The sequence below is a fragment of the Pieris brassicae genome, chromosome 2 (assembly GCF_905147105.1).
Source record: "Pieris brassicae chromosome 2, ilPieBrab1.1, whole genome shotgun sequence".
NCBI classification, from domain to species: Eukaryota; Metazoa; Arthropoda; class Insecta; order Lepidoptera; family Pieridae; genus Pieris; species Pieris brassicae.
In genome coordinates, this window is record NC_059666.1 from 9,989,727 (window position 1) to 10,010,309 (window position 20,583).

The following is a 20,583-nucleotide window of genomic DNA, read 5'->3' on the forward strand; positions in this document are numbered from 1 at the left end:
ATCATAATAAGCTTTTAATTTAGAACTCGTTTGTTATCAAAGATGGGTTTCGATTATTCTGATCATTTCTGATTTCAATGTTTACAGTTTTATAAGCTCTGTTATCTGTGCTTTTGTGAGTACAACCCAATGCAATGATTGTTTTGGCGGAAAACTAACCTAGAAGTCCTGCGCTTTACAAGTGGGTAGACTAATATCTATTACTACGCTAAGTATTCGTAAAGCGTTAACTCACTTACTCGCTAAGGTATATCGTATGTTGTCGAATATAACTTAAATTTATTAATGCATAATAAAATTATTCATAATGTTAATATTTGAAATTTTCTAATGTACCCATAAAGAAACTTAATAAATTAAAATGTTTTTCATATAATATTTGGGCTAACAAGAGAAATAACCTCAATAAAAACAGAAAGCGTGAATCCAAATTACAAAGTTGTAAGAAATTTAAATATTCCTTGGGAAACGTTAAAGTTTACAAAGTAGGTATGAAAAATTCGCGATTGTTTTATCTAAACAACTTTCTTCCTTGAACTTAATCTGATTGCATCTAAAATTCTATCGTGCTTTTCTTTTGAAATTGTATAATTGACCTTGTTTTCCTGGATCGGAGTTCCTCCAATTTGGGAAATAATGTTTATTGCTTTTATTTTTTCTGTTGATTTTACATATATTTGAATTGATATTTAGTTGTTTTTTATTTACAGATTGTCTGTTAATTATATAAAAATAAAAAATTATCGATATTTGAGATACTTGTTTAACGGTAAATGCTCAAGTACTTCTAAACAAAACTATGTTTTTCAATCTAATGAAATTAATACTAATAATGCCGTCGCCACCTTAATAATATATCTAAGTTTTTAAGGTTAAATAGAGAGGCTATATACGACAAAAATAATAGAAAAAAAACAGGTATGTGTACTTATTTACACGCGTTGGAAGTTGTACTTCTTTGGCATAACAAGATCAAAAATTGTATTCTACGTTTGTAGAAAAAACGACACTAACAATAGAAAAAAGAAATAAGAAATCCATTGAAAGTTTAATTATAACGCATTATCTAGTTAAATAAAGTTCATTTCAATATCACAAAAAAAATATTTCTACATAATTGAAGAAATTTACTTTTTTTTTAATATTGACTATGCTAACTTCAGGGTGTCGGTTTTTTGTGACTGTTTGGTGAGCAAGCGCATCGAATAAATTTACTTTCATCATTTTCCCCTTAACTCTCTAAAAGAAGTATAACTACCAAAATATATTATTTTGTGTATGTAAATGTACATACACAAAATAAGCTAGAGACCAAGAGACGGCTTTGTCAGATGCGAAAATCGAATGTCAAAACGGTCATTCCGTGATAATTTTACTGTTCTTTTTAAAAACAACGTGATTTTTTAAAATAAATTGGTCCGTTAAAATTGTTCGTCTTCTTTGACGCTTGAGCAAATATGAGATAGTAACCGGTCGTTACTAATGACTTATTTCTAATTATATACAAACAAAATGCGTTTTAATTTGCATTCAAGCTCTGTAATATTGTCATAATTATAGTTATCAATGTTGTTGCAGCGTTCCAAGCGTTGAGAAACTTTTAAATTGAATTTCTGCGTTATTTTGAAGTGCTCTATTATGTACATGAAGCGTTAGGAAAGCGTTTTGAATAGAATACATTGTCATCGTACTTCTTTTATAATCTTAAATCCATCAACTAGTAGCTTTTAAACACGTCTCCCTTATACTACATAAAATTATCGTTTTGCGATCGCAAATGCTCTTGCGAGTCCTTCGTAGTTACATGTGTCTCCATGGCCGGTGTCCTGCCTTTCTTAACTCATAATTGACCTTAAGATTTTCTATTTTAACTACTAGCCACGGCTACATGTAGGTAAATACTAAAAGAATTTTGAATTAGACTTTTGAAGGAACATTGTATTGGATTAAACACGTTTATCACATTCTTACACATAACTCGTTGTCAAACCGTGACGGTTTACGAATGTAGAGTCAAAATATAAAGGTAATATATATATATAACTGTTAAACAGTACTATACAATAAATAAATCTTGGTTGATTTTACAGATATCTTGCTGCCCAGCTTGGCCTGTGTAGATTTTTTGTATTTTGGCAATCTAGTTGGATTTTTTGCGACCTCTTCAACAATAATTGTCATATTTCAGTCAAAGCCATAAAGGCATCGTAAACTAAATAAACTTCCTAGAGAATCACATTGTCTATTAAAGAAAACTGCCAAAATCCATTCGGTAACTTTTTAGTTTCTCGCGTTTATACCGAGAGTCGAGGCCGAGTGACATCATTTTATAATATGTTAAAATACAAGTTTTATATAGATGCGAATTTAAAAATTGCTAAACTCCTAAGGAAATTTTCTTAGGTGCCCGATTTTTTGCAAATGAGTTTATGTAATATCTTCACTGTCACATAGAAGACTATAAAAGTATCGTGGAATTTCAAAATGGTCTCGAGAAACGTCCATCCTATTTTCTACGTGTCCTGTATTCCTTTGTGCTCAGAACTTGTTACTAAATATGCGCTTTGGTTATCGTACTAAGAATACAATATAATTTCTATACGTAAAGAAAATAAGTGTGCATATATGTATATGTATAGAAGTTTGACTTTAATATGGCGATAATCCAAATAATATTTCTTAATGTATATTTCTGTACGATGACGTTCAATTCAGAGAGTTTTTCACTTGCAAACAAAAAAGTGAATTTATAAATTTGACGAGTACTTCTTTCTAATGAGTTTGAGAAAATTTGTATAAAATTGGTGTTCTATATATGAGTATATTAGTAGGTGGGATATTCAAAGTTAAAATTTGGTGCTCAGGTTGACTCTGTTCTCCTCTGTTCAAAACATAACGGATTTTTCTTGAGTCATAGTTCGTGCTTAGAGTTGAGTCTAAATCTAAAATAAAGACGTTACTGATCTTGCTTAACGATCTGTTTTACCATTTAATTATCGAAGGCAAAATAGTTACTTATTATGTTATACCGTAGTCATATGACTCAAAGACAGTTGCCTTTGTTAAAGACGTAATGGATAGGCTAAAAGTATGCCCTCAATGTATATGCTTAGACGTTTTCGATGCTAAAAGTCAATGCAATAAGTGAATAATAACTAGAAACCAGGGCAGCATATGGTGTTAGTCGCATCGGAAATAAACTCGGTTCCCAATCAACTTTGGCAATGCAGTGTAATACATAACTTGACGTTCGTGTGTTTAATACAGTTTTGAAATTACATACGTATGAAACTGCGGTCTTGATTATTGTATTCATTGATTTAGGGTTTTTAAAGCAACGAGTAACATTATTGTAGCTCAGTACCATAGTACGTTTGTAAACCAACAGGAATGTGGTTTTGGTTTTCATTTTGTTGCAGAATAATCTTATGTTTCATTATATGAACGTAATTATATATTAGATAACTACACTATTGAATAATTAAATGCTGTTAAGTCGATACAAAAATATAAAAAAATATAAATATAGAGATATCTATATATATGTAAAAATGAATTGCGGTTTGGTTGTATTGCTGAAAGTCGAGAATTGCTAGTCGGATTTGTCTAATTATAATCTGGAAATATTTGTGGAAGTTCAGGGAAGCTTTTAACGGAAAACAAATAATAAGTAAAGAAAAATACTAATAACGACCGTTGAATTTTTCCAATAAAAACCGTTAGGGAAATATTTTATGACTGTTATGAGGTTTGATTATTTAAAAAAATCTATTAAGTTATGATACAAATACATGGAGGGTGATATGAAGTTCATTGGGTCTTAATAGTTTAATATAAATCAACACATATGTGCACTGTAACCATATCTGGAATGGCAAAGAAATTTGACTTTTCATGTGTTAAAAGCTACGTGTAACTTGAATGAATAACTTTAAATAAGGCTTCAAGTACAAGCGTGTTAATGTCAGAAAAAGTTTATATGATAAGAATGATTTATGAGAATCGTTTCAAGCGATTATGTAAGTCTGCAAGAATAGAAGTAGAATTACCATTCTTTGCCTGAAGCGTAGTTTGAAAAGCGAATGGTATAACTTCAAGAACAAAAGGTTAAACTCCGCAATTTCGCCCTGTTGCCCCAGTACCAATTAGTACACAATCTGCACAAAAGGAATAAAAATTTGTTGATTTTTCAAACGATTTAGATGTCCAGCTTTATTAATAGTCGTTTTAATCTTTACAGGTAGTTTAGTTTGCGAATGTTCATGGGAAATTGCGATATTTACCAAAGCTTGTCAGTCTTGTTATATCATACTAGTTTTTACGCATATTTTTTACATTTACAGATTGTATTTTGTTTTTGTAATTCAAGTTGTTTGTACAAGTTGATGTACGGTACAGTACAAAATAGATTTTAATAATTGTGTCTTTTCTTTAGTCTCAAATATTACGCACAACGGACCGACTACGCGTCTAAGTGCGGAAATTGAGTCCACCCTACCTTACCTAGTCTCAAATATCGATCAAAATCTAGGTAAATTACAGACCATACAGGAACCGTCCGATAAAAATCTTCATTTTTTGAAATTAAAAGAATGTGAACCTGAATTCCATATGGTTCCTACATAAGTGTATTACGAAGCACTATAAGATAATCCTATGCTTACCTTACACGTTCAATTTGCACTTGACAATTTTTAAATAAATAGCTTATTTTGTTAAGTTAAAGTAGTTTGTTTAACATGGTTACAGAGCTTTACGTTATAAACATAAAGCAGAATTATATACATATGTGATAGTATGTCTTTGGTTAACATAGCTTTTACACATTGAAAGAAAACAATTTTTTAACCGGATTATAGCTATTTCTATTATTATAAACTTACCTACCTCACCGTGACCACGCACGCTGTAAAGCATGCGAAACGTCGGAAAATTTAAAATTAAGTTTATAATAATACAAATAGCTATAATCCGGTTAAAAAATTGTTTTCTTACATATGTGATTCTCAACCTGAGCTCATGCATTCAAACCCTGTACACCTGTTTATGATCTACAAACCTGAAGGGTGAGGTTAACAATTCTTAAATGTATTAACTACGTGGAAATGCATTTACACTGTGGGACTCGATCCTCACCAGCTATTAAAATACTGGGTGATACCAACTAAAACTTCTCAAGTAGTTCATACATATGCGTTAGAGAGGCTCCAGGGTCGCTCTCGCATTCTACGTGAAACTCAACGACTTAATTGATACCCTCAAAACGATGGATCGAGATAAGAAAGAGATAGTCATATCGTCTCCTAGTGTACCAACCCTAGGATTCACCCAAGAGCTTTCTCCTGTATAATATAAATTAAATGAATCTATGCTAAGTAAGGTTCAGAGATCTCTAAGTTATATTTAGCACTAAGACTCAACTCTACTAAGATATCATTACAATAACCTAATTAGCTAAAATAGCGCAGCAAGCATGTTGTTTATTTAGACGATGGGGGGTTACGAACGCTTAAAGCGTGACTAACACAACAAATACACACAGTAAAATACACCTTAATAGCTTACAATAAAGACGCCATTGAAATAATCCGAGTAATATTGAATAAGCTACAGCCTTGCTCATTGCTGTGTTTCAGGTCAATCTGTCTTAAATATGTAATTTGTTGAACACAGACAGCCCCTACGAAATTTCTATCCCCGAATTGTAGACGCAGAAATTGTGACATAGTGGCGTATTTTTAGACTTAAATTTAGTGGTAACTGTTCTACGAGATTTTCCGCGTTTCTTTTTCACGGTGCAGTTTATCTCAATAATAACTAGAGATGCATCCGATACCAATATATTGTCGATACTTTGGATTTGGCGATATTCGGTATCGGCGATATTTTAATTTCCGATGCAACGATACTTTTCAAAATTCGCGTTTAAAAAAAGTAATGTAACTTGTTTGATCTAGGCGTTGTAAACGAGGAACGTGCTATCTATGCCCGCTTTGTCTCCGCGTATTCCATTTCGCTAGAAACTTTAGTTGGCTTTTAACTGCTATCGCGCGTAGTATTTTTTCGATACCAAATTAAATAAAATACAGAATTACAAAAATCTTATCAATGCAAATTTAAATATTAACAGTTATTTATTTTATTTTAATTTAATTATTGCTTTATTTTAATAAGTAATCCATTAATCTTATCCAAAGTTTGTGACTGTTTATATTTTATAATTAAAATTAAAACCTTTAACCAAACATGATATAAAACCTTAATTTAATTTTAATTCAATAAGCGTTGGTATCGGTATCGGCGATATTTCTATAAGAGTATTGGCATCGGTATCGTATCGGCAAAAAAGCGTATCCATGCAACCCTAATTAAAACGTATACATTCGTGTTTTTTCACGTCCTTGCTGTTTCTGCTACTTATTTAAACAGAGAGAGAATCAAAAGGTTCACTAAAGAAAAATTAAGTAAGATATTTCGTGGAGGAACTAAATGTTCGTTAACGATTACCAAACCGTCTGTTATGTAATCCCTACCGCAGTCTATCTTTACCCTCAATGTTAGCTGTTTCCACGCACGTCTCTTGCTAAGTTATTTGTAGCATTTTGTATATAGTCTCTAGCCTAGCCTATAACACTTATTTTAGCCTATTTATTGAGCAGTGTTCGCTTAGCATGCGATTCTCATCCCCGATGGACGTAGGTTTATCCCCTATTGTGTACAAATGGACTTTCTGTCTATTAGCGCATGTAATACTCGTACGGTGAAAGAATGCATGTCCGAACCTACTTGTCTATGAAACAAAAACGATCATAGAACCGGATGCAATCTATCCAAGACCCATAACGTATAGGGTTATTATTATATCTGTGTCAATATTTTAACGTTAGTTATCTTCTATTAAATCAAACAAAAGCACCGACCACAGTGGCTTATACATATGATAGAAATGCGTACGTCATATTTATGGTATTAAATTTTAATCACGAATGAACGTGGTAGCAATGGTACCACTACGTACGTTAATACGTTTAAATAGCTGAATTAAAGTATCGATTAAATTAAGCATCATATCGCAGAGAACTTCGCAAAATAGGTCACTGACGTTAACGTGGTATGGCAACCACTTTTCGTTCAAGTAATGTACTTGTTTCTCTGATAGAATACTCCCGGTATTCAGTTCATTTTATTTAAACACTTACCGTCATCATTTTATAAATGTACACTGTATATTTAACATAATTAAGACTGTACAATGTACAGTTTTATTTAAGTATAAAAAATTTAAGAATTTTTTTTGATTGAACCGTTTGAGTGCCATTGGTTTTTACTCATGTATGCCTAAAATGCAAAAAAGTCGTTGAGTTTGATGTCAACTGATTTTGGACCTTTTCCACATACGCCTTGCAGTTTACATACGCGCAAGAAAGTTTTTAAGCGAGTTTTTCGAGTGAATTTTCGCGCACTTTTCAGCAATCATGGTCAAATCTGTTGTAGTCCAATTGAAAGAAATGTTTGCTTGCAAGAGGTGTGGTAATAGGCACCGAAGCATGACTACTTGCCTATTAGAAAAAAATAATCAAGATATTCTGAGGCCAAGACCAGGGGTTCTAGAGCCACTGCTTTTTTCAAGAGGTTTGATATAAAATACGATATAACAACCTATAATATATATATTACGTTCTATAGGAACTTAGTATCGAAATGAATTTCTTATATGTATATATTTTTATCCAACTACAACCAGAAGGAACGTTATTCTGTGTTTTCTTGTACACCAGTAATGCGTATCAAAATATTTAAGGCGTTCTGGATCTAATAAATAATGATCCTTTGGGACGCTGTTCCGTTTAACCTCAGTAAGCTATTTACAGTTAATCTGGGTTACATAAAAAATGAATACAGAGCGTGTTGAATAAATCAATAGTGATATATCACAAGGTTATAGTACCGTGTAATACTACTAACGCTTGACAATGCAGTTGAATCAAATAAAAATATAATTTATATAGGATTAGTATACCCTTATGAACGTCTATTAAAAGATGATATGCTCCTAAATTTAATTTTGCTGCCTGTTTTCAATTTTAAGGCATGGCTAGATAGGGAAAGGCAATAAACTCTACGCCACTATTTACACTTTTTATGCCACAAGTATTTTCCTAATGTTTTAAATAGCTTCAACACCATGCATATGACATCTTGGTGAAATTAATTATAATAATAAAAAATATTATTTCAAATTCAGACTAAAACCTTACCTATTGTTAGATTACTGTATTGACATTGCTTTATAGACAACAGATTGTTTATAGTCTACAAACAATCTACAATAACTGCTCCAAAGTAGCTTTATTGCAGAAAGTCGCACACACCCACACACAGAAACGCACACGTAGTCTACCATTTGCACAATACACGTACTTATTTTAGTTACTATGTGGTATAATATAGAATAAACGAATATGAATTTTAAATTGTTATATAGCTCCACACTGAAGTATTTTCGAACCAATTGACTTAGGGTCCTCCAAGAAAAGAGCGTACCAATTTTTAAAAGGCCGGCAACGTACTCGCGACGCCTTTCGCATTGGGAGTGTCCATGGGCGGCGGTATCACTTAACATCAGGTGAGCCTCCTGTCCGTTTGGCCCCTGTATAAATACAAAAAGCGTTACTCAGTAAAATAAATGATCATTTATATAAATAAATAATGTACTCGATCTATAGAAAAGTCTACAACTCGTAAAAATTTCGATTTATTAGGAAAAGATAACGTTTTATCTTAGCGCTGGGATTTCGCCGTGTAATGTATTACGTAATCCGACACATGAGATAAATTCTAGTTGTCTTTATTTAATCAGAATTTCGTAGAAAATAGAACTCGAGAAAGTTGTTACGTTTGTTATCGTATCACAATTAAACCATTGTTGAAGGCGTTATACGATAATAATGGTTTTTTAACAATAGATTAATATTATGTCCGCATCTGTCAATTGTACTAAATTAGTTTAACTGCCGGATAAATCATGTTGACGAACGAGCCTATTGGGGCATGTAATGCACTAAACAGTCATACCTTGTTACAATTATAATCAAAATTTATTCATGTAATTAACTTAATATACCTATGAACGTCGAAAAAAGTATGCTTTTAAATTTACATCTACTGCCAGTTCTAAAATAAATGGTGTAGAACGGACGAAAAGAACTGGCAATAAACTCTCTCTAAAAAGTATTTTTTAATCAAATGTCACTGACATTACATCATGTATTATCACATATTAAAACTGTTAATTATTGTTTTTAAATAAAAATTAATAAATATGAAAACCAATTGTTTCACCTTTATCAGTAAGGCGTGGTGAAATAGCAGCATGCATTATCGTGAGAACAACACGCAAACATACACGGTTATCGATTAAATTATTAATTTTATCTACCTTTTTTTCTGTCTAAATAAGAGGGTATTCAGAAAAAACTATCCGTCAAACATTATTTATGCATACTAATCCAAATAACTACTGATTCTCTTGCAGGCTTTTTACGGTACGTGATGGTTAATTTAAATAATGTATGTTGTTGTGGCTAAGAAGTGTTTTAGTTAAAACTGGGTTAAAATAGTTATATGACTGATGTAGTGAAGGAATGAGTTAACGGTTGGAATTTTTTGTAATGGGCAAGCGTTGTAGATGACATATTAAGAGGCCTATGATTCATCAAATTTCAAGTTTGCTAACTGGATATGTTTTGGCATATCTATTATAATATTCATTTTTGTATCTTGCAAATATCAATAAAGTGTACGAGTGATATCCGTATGGGCACCTCAGTATATAAATCCGATATACGTGGAAAATGTGCTTCAAAAGAGCGGAATGTTTTAATGAACAAACTCAAGTTACTTATGCTAACGAGATAGCATATTCATAGTTAAAAATATGACCGGTGTCGTATTGTGGATATTATTATATTTTCAAATTTTCATTGACATCTTTGAGTAAGTGTAATTTTGGTTTAATTTTAGAATTACACGTGTTGGTTGCACAATTTAACCCTCAATTATTCAAGGACGACTTAATGTCTATTACATTACATATACACGCCCATACTTAAAGTATCTGTAGACTGAATATTTACAATCTATTATGAATATATATATTATTCTCGGGTCACGGTGTTTGTAATTAAACTTCTTCGAAATGGCTCGACAAATTTTCGCGAAATTGTGTGCATATCGGTTAGGTCTGTGAATCGGACTGCATCTGTTTTATCTTTTAAAGAAAACACTTTTTTACCGGATTGAAGCTATGTATTATTATAATAAAATGATTTTACATAGCTTCAATCCGGTAAAAAAGTGTTTTCTTTTAACGTGTAAAAGCTATGTTAACAAAAGACAAAACTATCTATTTTATCTATTTAGACAAAAAAAAAATTGTTATTACTTTTTTATAATACAGCATACATACATTGAAATTTAAGGGTTGTAACCCTTAAATTTCAACACTACGATCAACCCCTATGTTTGATTTTTTAATTTAAATCTTATTACTTGAACTCTAAGGTTTACATAGAGAAAAAGTCACGGAAAAACCGGAAAAGTTTTATTTTCGGAAAACCGAACATTCTCTAGGGTAGCATAGCAAAATGTTACATGTTGGTATGTACTAAAAAGGTAGGCCAAGTATAATCACATGAAGGAGAAAGGAGGCGGAGAAGTTCGCGGGGGAAGCTAGTTATAAGATAAAGCTAAATTTCATAAATAAAAGTCCAGTAGATAAAATATAATCATAGCAAGTAGCAAAGGGATTCAAGGTCATAACATTCATGAATTTTAATTTTATTAATACCTGAATTTTATAAGTAAATAATTAAATGGAGCAGGTTAAAAGCCGTCGAGTGCCTTCCCACGAGTCGTGACTTCGTAATTATGTAGCGAGATTTTAAAATCGCGCTTTAACTGACCTACATCCGTTTAATACCATTATTGTCTTGGTACCGCTATCGAGCATTGTTTTGTTCGTATCCTCTATTTGTAAAGAAGTAAATTCGTAACAGAGCCGTTTGTGAATTCGACAATGGTGCTGTGAAACACTAAACTAGACAAAAATTTTGTAGTTTGTAAATTTTATTGATTTTATTTTAAGAGCATGGCTGAAGAAACCTTCATATTAAGGCTTAAATTGCTAATAAAGCAATAATGTTGAGAGATTAATGTTGACTGTTTGTAATACTCTCGGGTAAATTCAAACGATTTTCAGTCACAGCGCAAATGCCTGTGTTAGCACAAATGTACAGCATTGGCTCGCACTCTCTCGTACTCGTCTCGATAAAAGAGTTATATTTTGGTAAAGCTGTGTAGTAAGGGATTTCAAGCTAAGGGGAAATTAACTTTACATGTTGGTTACAGATTACATCAGCCAATTTATAAGTTTAAGTTTCTCCCAATACACTTCAAGGTATTTAGAATAATAAAAAAAATATCAAAAAAAAGTGTTAGGTATGAGTGTGAACACTCCGTTGTATACAGAATGCAATTGACATAATTAAATGAAAAGAGCCTTATCGCTTTCATACTATCTCTTCCAGGTAACCACTATAACCAATAATATATGTACTTATCGTTTAAGAATGTTTTATCTTGTTCTTTTGATTCCCTTATCCGTTTTTATTAAGCTCAAGACACTTATCTTACTATCGAACTCTCTTACTTTGTCGAATAGACATAAGGATCATCTTACAAAAGAATATGATCAAGTGTTAATAGTTATAAATTGATTTAACAGTTATAAAATTGGTTCAGCAACAAAACATCTCTTCTTTTCTTTTTTTCAGACGCAAGTATAAGTATGCTATATGTTCCGCTTGTGTGGCATTGTCTGTTTTACAATTTCGCTTTCGTATTCCGTGAAATCTTCTCGTTAAATTGAAACGTATGGGTTTAAACGCTTAATCCGTTTGCCTGTATCATACCCATCCCTGGTTTGTACGTGTATTATTATTGTTGTTGTGTTTGTGTGTAGCACTGATGTGAAATACGTTTATGTGCGTTTGACAAACTAAAATCTTCTTTAACACTTTAAGAAAAATTATGGAAGAATAAAAGTCATAGATATATTAAGATATCGTCTAGTTATAAAAAAATAACATTAATTTGTTGTAATTTCGTGTCGTTTAAGTCCTGTGTCCATTGCATTGCGGCAGTCATATGTTTCTATCACTGAATATTCCGCAAATCGCCTCCGAACTCAGGATGTATTTTGCTATGGGCGTCACCTGCTGCAGCAAAATGTAAAATTATGATATTTGAACACAAGGTTACATATTCAATCTAATTGTTATGGTTTGGAGATATATTTCCCTGATCTTAACGCATATAATCTAAAACTTATTTTATTTATATAAAATACCTACGAAGGTATTAAACCTTAAGCAATACTTAGCTATACTATATAATTAATTGTTATAGAAACTATCGACAACTAAGCAAATTTGGGAACCCATTTATCGTTTGCTATTTCAGTTTCCTTAACAGTCAATACCACTTGAAACGGCGAAACTTGTTCGATTGAAATACGTGTCTTGCGTATAAATTCACAACAACATCCACACGTCTATTATGTAATAACCAAATGTATTTGTTAGGTTTATTTTCGGATTTTCCTATTATTACCTGTATACCCTCAGGTTTTCCACTGTTTATACTTATAACTATTCATACCCATAAGCCTCAATTAGATAACTAATGTTTTTAAGTGATATGCGGCTTACAGTACGTTTATTATGTATATAAGAGCTTAAACGTAACTAAATGAGGAGTCACACCTGTGTCAGATTTTGAGGCCTTTTAAAGAATCAATATCTGCCTCAAGCTTCAGTCCTATACTCCAAACAGTAGGAATGGAATAGAAATTTCTGTATGCAACGAATTTTTTTTCTTCTGTATAATACCTATAGCTTACTTAACTTATCATAGATATATATAGAGTTAATTTTATTCTATCTGACGCGGGACGCTGTATATTATTTACATATTTTCTTAAGAAAACTGGGAGCAGACTGGCGTAGCCAATTTTTCAGTAATATTTTTAATATTCAGGCGAGTGAGGTCCCGCATTCTCGCGAGTCCCACCCCTATGTATTTGTTACGCAAGTGACGTACAATTCTATTGCAGAAATCTTCCAGATGCGAGGTTGAGGCTTCATAATGTTACGGCTTTCTGCCAGTTACCTTTAAATCGATTTGTTGCTCCAGGTCGCATATGGTCTCCCAACTATTGGACATTCTATAATGTGCAATAGTTGCAATCCATGTTGTCCAATAGATGCATTACTGTCTGACTGGTTTGTAGGTCACACGTACATGTCGAAACTGATTTCAAGTTAAATCTTTGCAGGTATTCAGCAAACGCAAACTCATATCCCGTTATGATCTGCATCATTTGTGGGCAAGGCAGCTCTTTTGCAGCCGTCTATGACATGTCTTATAAAGAATTTCGTTGTTTCGGCGATATGAGATTATTTTTACCGTTTCTCCCACTCCGATACTCCTGTCTAACTTCTTTCACGTTTCACTTCTTTCGCGAGCGTGAGTCACAGGATGATTTTCGTTTTTAACGACATCTTTTAATATTTCGTCGGTCTCCGGCCGTTCGAGATTGTTACTATGTTAAAATGTAGGCCTGTTTGTTTTGAAGGGTTTAGTAACTCCTTAAATGATGACCTCCATTCGATCTCAATATCGAGATAAACCCCTACTGCCTTCATACATAGTAGCTTCCTCTCGTACTCTAATATCCTGGGCCAGTGTTCCTGAGAGTAGTATGGAGGCGTTCAATGAAACTGTCTAGGTCTTGAAATCTTCTAGGTACTGGTTCCCAGTTTATTGCGTACTTAAGGTCGCAACTGGTACCCTGGCAGCAGCATAAATAATAATAGGCTCTATTGCAGCGTGATAAATACTGGTATAAGATAATATCTGCACTTAGTCTCCAGCTAATTTGGCTGCTTTAGACAGTTTGTATTGTCTTATTACAAACGTTGTTTGTATAGCCGTTAAATGTAAGTTTTTGATCTAGTCTCTCCCAATACTTTCGTTTTTTTATCCATGCTGATTAATACCGAGTACATGTTTAGGCGTGGGGTATGTTAAGCTTATTTTTTCGCGTTTCCACCGTGGCTTTGGTCTTGTGAGGCGCAAACTATACTTTGTTTCGTGCATCTCATTCGTGTACGAAGGCAAGCGTATAATTATAATTATTACTTTCTATCTAACTATCGGCTAACGGTTGTTTTTGATCAGCTTGTCCAAAACGACAAGAAGTTTCAAGAATGAAAATCTTCCCATCTTCTTGTCCGTCTGCTTCTCTTTCGTTTCCCATTCCGTGGGTATTAATATAATACCCACTTTACTTATACTTAAATTAAGTGGGGATACCAGAAGAAGAAGCATATAAAGAATAAAAGTGGTGGTATATGAGTTGACGTAGTAGAGGAAAATCTTTCTACTTTTCCACCAAGAAAAATATCAATGAAATGTGTCTGCACTAGAACGTTACAAATATTGAGTGAAATTCTGTTCACAACAAAGTTAATTCCTTCTGAACGATATATTGGCAGGCGAGTTTGAGCTTATATTGTTCTAATAATAACTTAGTAATCATATTAGGGTGCTCATACTTCCTCTTAGTAATAAGTTTCAATTATTACGGTAATAGAAAGGAAATGCTTGTTATAATGTTGGTATTTCTATGCACTAAATCGATTCAAAATTATTTTAATTAAAGTGCCTCGTAGCAACGGTAGCAACCTTCCCAGTAAATATTTATTACTAAGGAGGATATAATATGCTAGTTAGTATTAGGTGATTGGATTGTGATTTTTTATCCTGATTTCCCTTTACTAACCTGATAAGTTTAATTCATTAACTGTCACACGTATGTGACTCATAATGTATTAAGTTCATTAGTGGAACTATTGTATTGGAGTTAATAAAAGCTATATACACGTATAACAGCTTAATATATAACACAAACATTAATTCAAAATATAAGTGATGTTGACTTCCTGCGAAAATACATCAATTTTATACGTACAACACGAATATTTTTCACCGATCGTTGGCTTGTTTTGACTATCCTCTATAATACCTGCTCTATCCTCTATAATTCTCTAATTGCATTGCTACAAGTTCATACGATCTGTTATCATTTTCATTTGGGTGAAAACTGGAACTGGAACGTTTACGTCATCTATCGGGCGAATTGAAGTGGTTGCGTCAGCAATTTTATCGTCATATAACGTATTTACATGATGGTATTAAATGCATTGCGTGCGAGGGTAATCAACTATAATTTTTTATATAAGGTTAAGGTGTAAACCGGGTTTTCTATGACCCTGATTATATATATGACTATTTTTCTTGTTTGTTTCAATGTTTTTTTTTTAATTTTTTGTACGGCTTGTTTTGACGATAGACTCTTTATTTCTGTAGTAATGAGTTTTTTCCGACACGAGATTGTCTACTTGCATTATACATATAAAATATATAATCATCGACCATGCAATTATTATGTACATACAACAATTGCTGTACTATAAATGGCATTAACTAAAATTGAATTCAAGCCATCATATTCTATATAACACCGATAATCTTGCTACTGTAATACGCGTATATTGTGTATAAGTTTAAAATGTATTTAATAATCCAAATACGATAAAACACATTAAATTGTAAATAAAAGTATTGTATTTTACCCGGTACAAAACGAGAATTATACACAGCGAGTGGGCATTGTAAGACTTGAGCCCAGTCATACGTTCATGAAGTTTACGCATATGAACGCCATTTTGTATTCTGCTCGCAATTCGTTTATTAAATTTGTAACAGGGTGTAATATGAAATAGCCCTGGCCTTTACAGTATCCTGATTTCGTTCTTGTAGTTGATGAATTATTTACAAAGGTTCTCTCGTGAACATAATTAAACTAGGGCGATTGTTTGCCTTTCAAATACGTGGCTTTGGGGCATAATTGGTAACAGTAAGTAAATACAAAGTCTTTATTAGAATGTTCTTAATAACTATTTGTTTGTCATCGTGTCGACCACGACTGCTTTATAGAAGAATTAACGTTCAAATTACCAAGTTTACTTAGTTTCCTTAAGGAGTAAGTTTTCTAATTCAAGTCGAAATATAATTTTTGTCATAGTGAAATATTTCAAATCATTTAGAAATTCCTGTAGTTTTTTTTATAACAAACAAACGGGCAGGAGACTCATCCGATGTTAAGCCCTTGGGTTGGACACTCACATTGCTAGAAGGCTCACAAGTTCGTTGTCAGCCGAAAGAATTGGTACGCTCTCGTTATATTTTTGTCAGTTTACTTAAACCCTTAATTATGTAAGCATATCGTATGTAAATTCTCCTCTATCAATAATAAACAAAAATGAAATGTTTTTATCAATTATTATATATGATATTGATGTTTTACTATAAATTTAACTACCAGTTAGTTGTTAATCAGTTACCTGAACATTAATAAAAAAGCCTATTATGGGAATATCCCGTGGTCTTATCGCGTAATGGTTTTATCATAATGCCTATGGCGCTGCCAACAACTTTGCCGTGACCTACATACGGACTTCTTGCTAGTTCTATGACAAAGCCTGCGCGTTATGCATAGTAACTGAGCAGCTTTGCCTCCATTCATGTAAAAAATCGAGTATAAGAATTTTGCTTAAGTGCTGCGTGGTAGTTTGACCGATGTAGAGAAATAATATAATTATGTTTAGAAGTTTACGTTAATTTAATAAAACGTATATGTGGTTTTGTATTAAAAAGAAATTCATGGCTAATGGATCAAAAACTCCTTTGAAACGGCTTAAGCGGTATATGAGGTTTTTCTGTATTTTCGGTAGGTAATAAACCTAAATATATTTTTATATCCCTAAGTGGTAAGGATTGCTCACCCGAAAAATCATTTATTTAGTATCGGACAAACAATTTTATATATAACTAATAGGTTTGGTTTAAGCTAAAATTAAAGTGGAAGATTTTTTGATATGATTTATCACTTGCCAATTACATTATGTATATTTTTTAAAGTAAATCCTGCGTGTAGGTGGTTGGCTTGTCGATCGACCCTTCCATTTTCTCCGTCATTAAAAGTTTATCAAAAGGTTTCCATGCCCAAAAATTGCATAACTTATAAAAATATAAAAATTTGCTTAATGTTTACTCTTCTACCACCAAGTTTTTTAATAGAAATAGTGGGACTGCAATAATCTTTATAGGGCAGCTTTATATATAAGCATATATTGTAGCTCTAAGATTGAAAAGTACGCACTAACAGTTCTTTGGTCTTATCATATAACAAACATAAGAAAAGAAATAAATATATATGTATATCAATAAAATAATATAATATGTGAACCCTGAAATTTTAAATAAGAAGAAGGTATGCTTGATATGTATGAGTGATAGAATCTCGGTCGAAACAACTTTGCTTTTACATGTTTGAACATTGAATGGTGATCGCTATATATCCGGATCACAGGATCTTTGTGGGGACGGAACTGCCCGTATAAATTGAATAATGGCTACCCACCTCAACTAAGTGCGATCCATTGCCGAGCGATATTAAAGTTGAAATTTTGTTTGTTACAATATTCAGAATGCGACACATTATTTGGGATGGTCTTTAGTTTCAGTGGAGTCGTTATGTTTAATGCTAATAACATTTTAAACTATGTGCTTACTTCTTCAACATGCTATCATTTTTGAAAGATATATCGGTCAAGCTTCGTACGAATTGGTATTTTCATCAAATTGTGTTTACGATTCATTAGTTTTTGGTTAGGACTTTTTGTATTGAATAAAATAGAGCGCGACCAACAAGCTCTGTAGAGGTTGAAAAAAAAAAGTATAATACAAAGTGTAAGGTCGGAAATGTTTTTTTTTAATACAAAATATTTCTTTCTTTCTTTCGTACTCCAGCTAACTTTATATATAACAAAAACAATTATACTAGAGATATAGCCAAAGAATACATAATATGTACAAAAAGGTCAAAGATTTGCGAAACTTAGGATAGAAATATCAATAAAAATAGATTAAATATTTACAGCTAATTCCGGTGTACGCGTATACGTATAATGCGAAAGGGGTAGTACTTGAGGGGTGTGTTTGTGGGCTGTGCTCATGATGCTTTGGAATATTATATGCTTTTTCACTTCCTCTAAATAATAGCGTCCATCAAACATGTAATCTTTTTTTCAATAATTGGTATAGTTGGGAACTAAAAACTAATTTATGTTAAAGCTATAATTAACCGCAATGTCGTATCATTAATAGACTTTTATTAACTTATCGATAATCAGTTTTTAAAATTAGTTTTCGATCATAACCTCATACTTATTACGTACCTAATTATGTCTTAGGCATAATCTTGTTAAAGCATTTGAGGCGCGATGTACGATAAATAATGTGACCTAGATTATCTGGATTTAAAAGTTGTAAGCCCCGAACAGCAATATATTTCTGAGTCTGTTTCAAAGAAGTTTTCATTATATACTTAAACAATTATTGTTACACCGAGTATTGTATCCAGCGTGTCCGAGTAAAGCGGTGTTACTAAACCTATGAGAACTGGAGGCATTTAAAACCAGTGTTTAGATACATATAAACGTATTATTTGATTTCCTACGTGTTACACAAATTAAACCATTTTATCCTCGTGTTCTATAACAGTCTCGTAGTAATAATTGGTAATAATTGCAACGGCTCGTAGATTTAAATCTGGCGAGTTGAATAGCCGTTTTTGTTCATGGAATAAACCACGACTTGTAACTATTCCGACTCATATTATTATTATTAAGGCATAAATTACGCTCCAAATAATACGGCTGAAACCAGTGGCGCTACAACCTTTTAGGTCTGGGCAACATATTTATGTATTTGTTGCGTGATCCTTTTATTAAAAATATACATATTTGGTTCTAAAGCATCCCGGTTCCTCAGATATTTTCTTTCACTGTACTATGAGAGGTCAAAGCGCACAGAGACAGAAAGGCAATTGGTGCACGGGGACCTATGATGAGATGAGAAACTCACGCTAAAGCCGCTTGGCTCTATAGAAGTACATATTTGTTAGGGAAAACTCATTAATTAATCAACAATTTGAAATCTGATAAAAATATATTCGTTAGTCATTGTTAATGATTTTGGTTTATACTGATAAAAATGTTGCATTGTCTAGTAGTTTTAAGTGCTGGTTCAGATGAAGGTCTAAAAAGAGTATAGTACGATGTAGCGTAGAGTGAATGCTATAGCAACAATACAGTTCTTTTACTTTTATTGTTAAAGCGCTTGTTTTTATTCACTTATTTTGAGAACTATTCACGGAATCAATTTTTGTAATTTAAGCTTAAGTAATTATAATAATAGTTAAGCAGCATTTATTCCTTGAAACATTCGCAAAATATACATACACTTAAAATATATAAATATAATAAATTGTGTACCGACACAATTTATTATATTTATATGTACCGAGGCCTCTTCCAATTCTCTCTTCTTTTTTAATTTCTTCAAGCTTATGAGCATATAATTGATAACCAAGTTTCTAAAGGTGTGCTGTGTAATCCCCTAGTATGATATAAAGTTATAAAATTATTTTTCGGAAATGAAACCTAGTACCACAATAAATTCTTTTAAAAAAATTGTAAGAGTCCAGTATAACCACTTATGTATGTAGACACGCAATCAGTAAGACAATGACTAGAGATGATTTCCCTATAATGTCTTCTGTAGATTACGATAAATTAAACGTCAAGTGTCATGTTCAAATGCCATTTGGAATCGATAGCAATATCTAGTTTTTTGTTACAAATAATATATTTTTATAAACACGTTTAACTTTAATAAGATTCTAAGGTATTTGACTGTGGTAGCATGTTCATGGCCAATTGTACCTTAAACAATAAAATTCTCGCGAATTGTAAATCCATGCTACAGATTTTTGGAATGGGTTATTTATTGATACACACTTCATGTCCAATATATCTTTTTTTACAATTTTTTTATTTAAGAAACATTACACATTGCAACCGATGAGAAAAATTGAGGCCACCCTAGTTATAAGTATAGGGATAACTTAATCAACGACTTCATTGAAATGGAAATTCAATGGTCAAGAATTCGGTCGTTTATATTTCTAAAATAATTCAATTGTGCAATATTACAATAATTTAGAATGTCTATGTACTTGTTTTCGGCGACAATCAAGGTTTTTAATTTTATATAACTATATGGCTTAAAAGACCACAGAGTAGTGTTGGCCTAGTGACTTTAGCGTGCGACTCTCATACCTGAGGTTGTAGGTTCGACCCCCGGCTGTACACCAATGGACTTTTTTTTCTATGTGCGCACATTTAACATATACTCGAACAGTGAAGGAAAACATGTTTGGAATCCGGCCTTAGATCCAAAAAGACTACGGCGTGTGCCAGGTTCAGAAGGCTGATCACCTACTTGCCCATTAGATTGACAATGATAATGAAACAGATACAGACACCTGAGGCC

The 20,583-nt window shown here is 32.5% G+C and overlaps 1 protein-coding gene across 5 annotated transcripts in view; it reads left to right on the top strand.

Moving 5' to 3' along the window:
- LOC123717259 (syntaxin-1A) overlaps positions 1 to 20,583 on the top strand; it is a 57,230-nt gene that overhangs the window by 3,887 nt on the left and 32,760 nt on the right. The window lies entirely within an intron of this gene.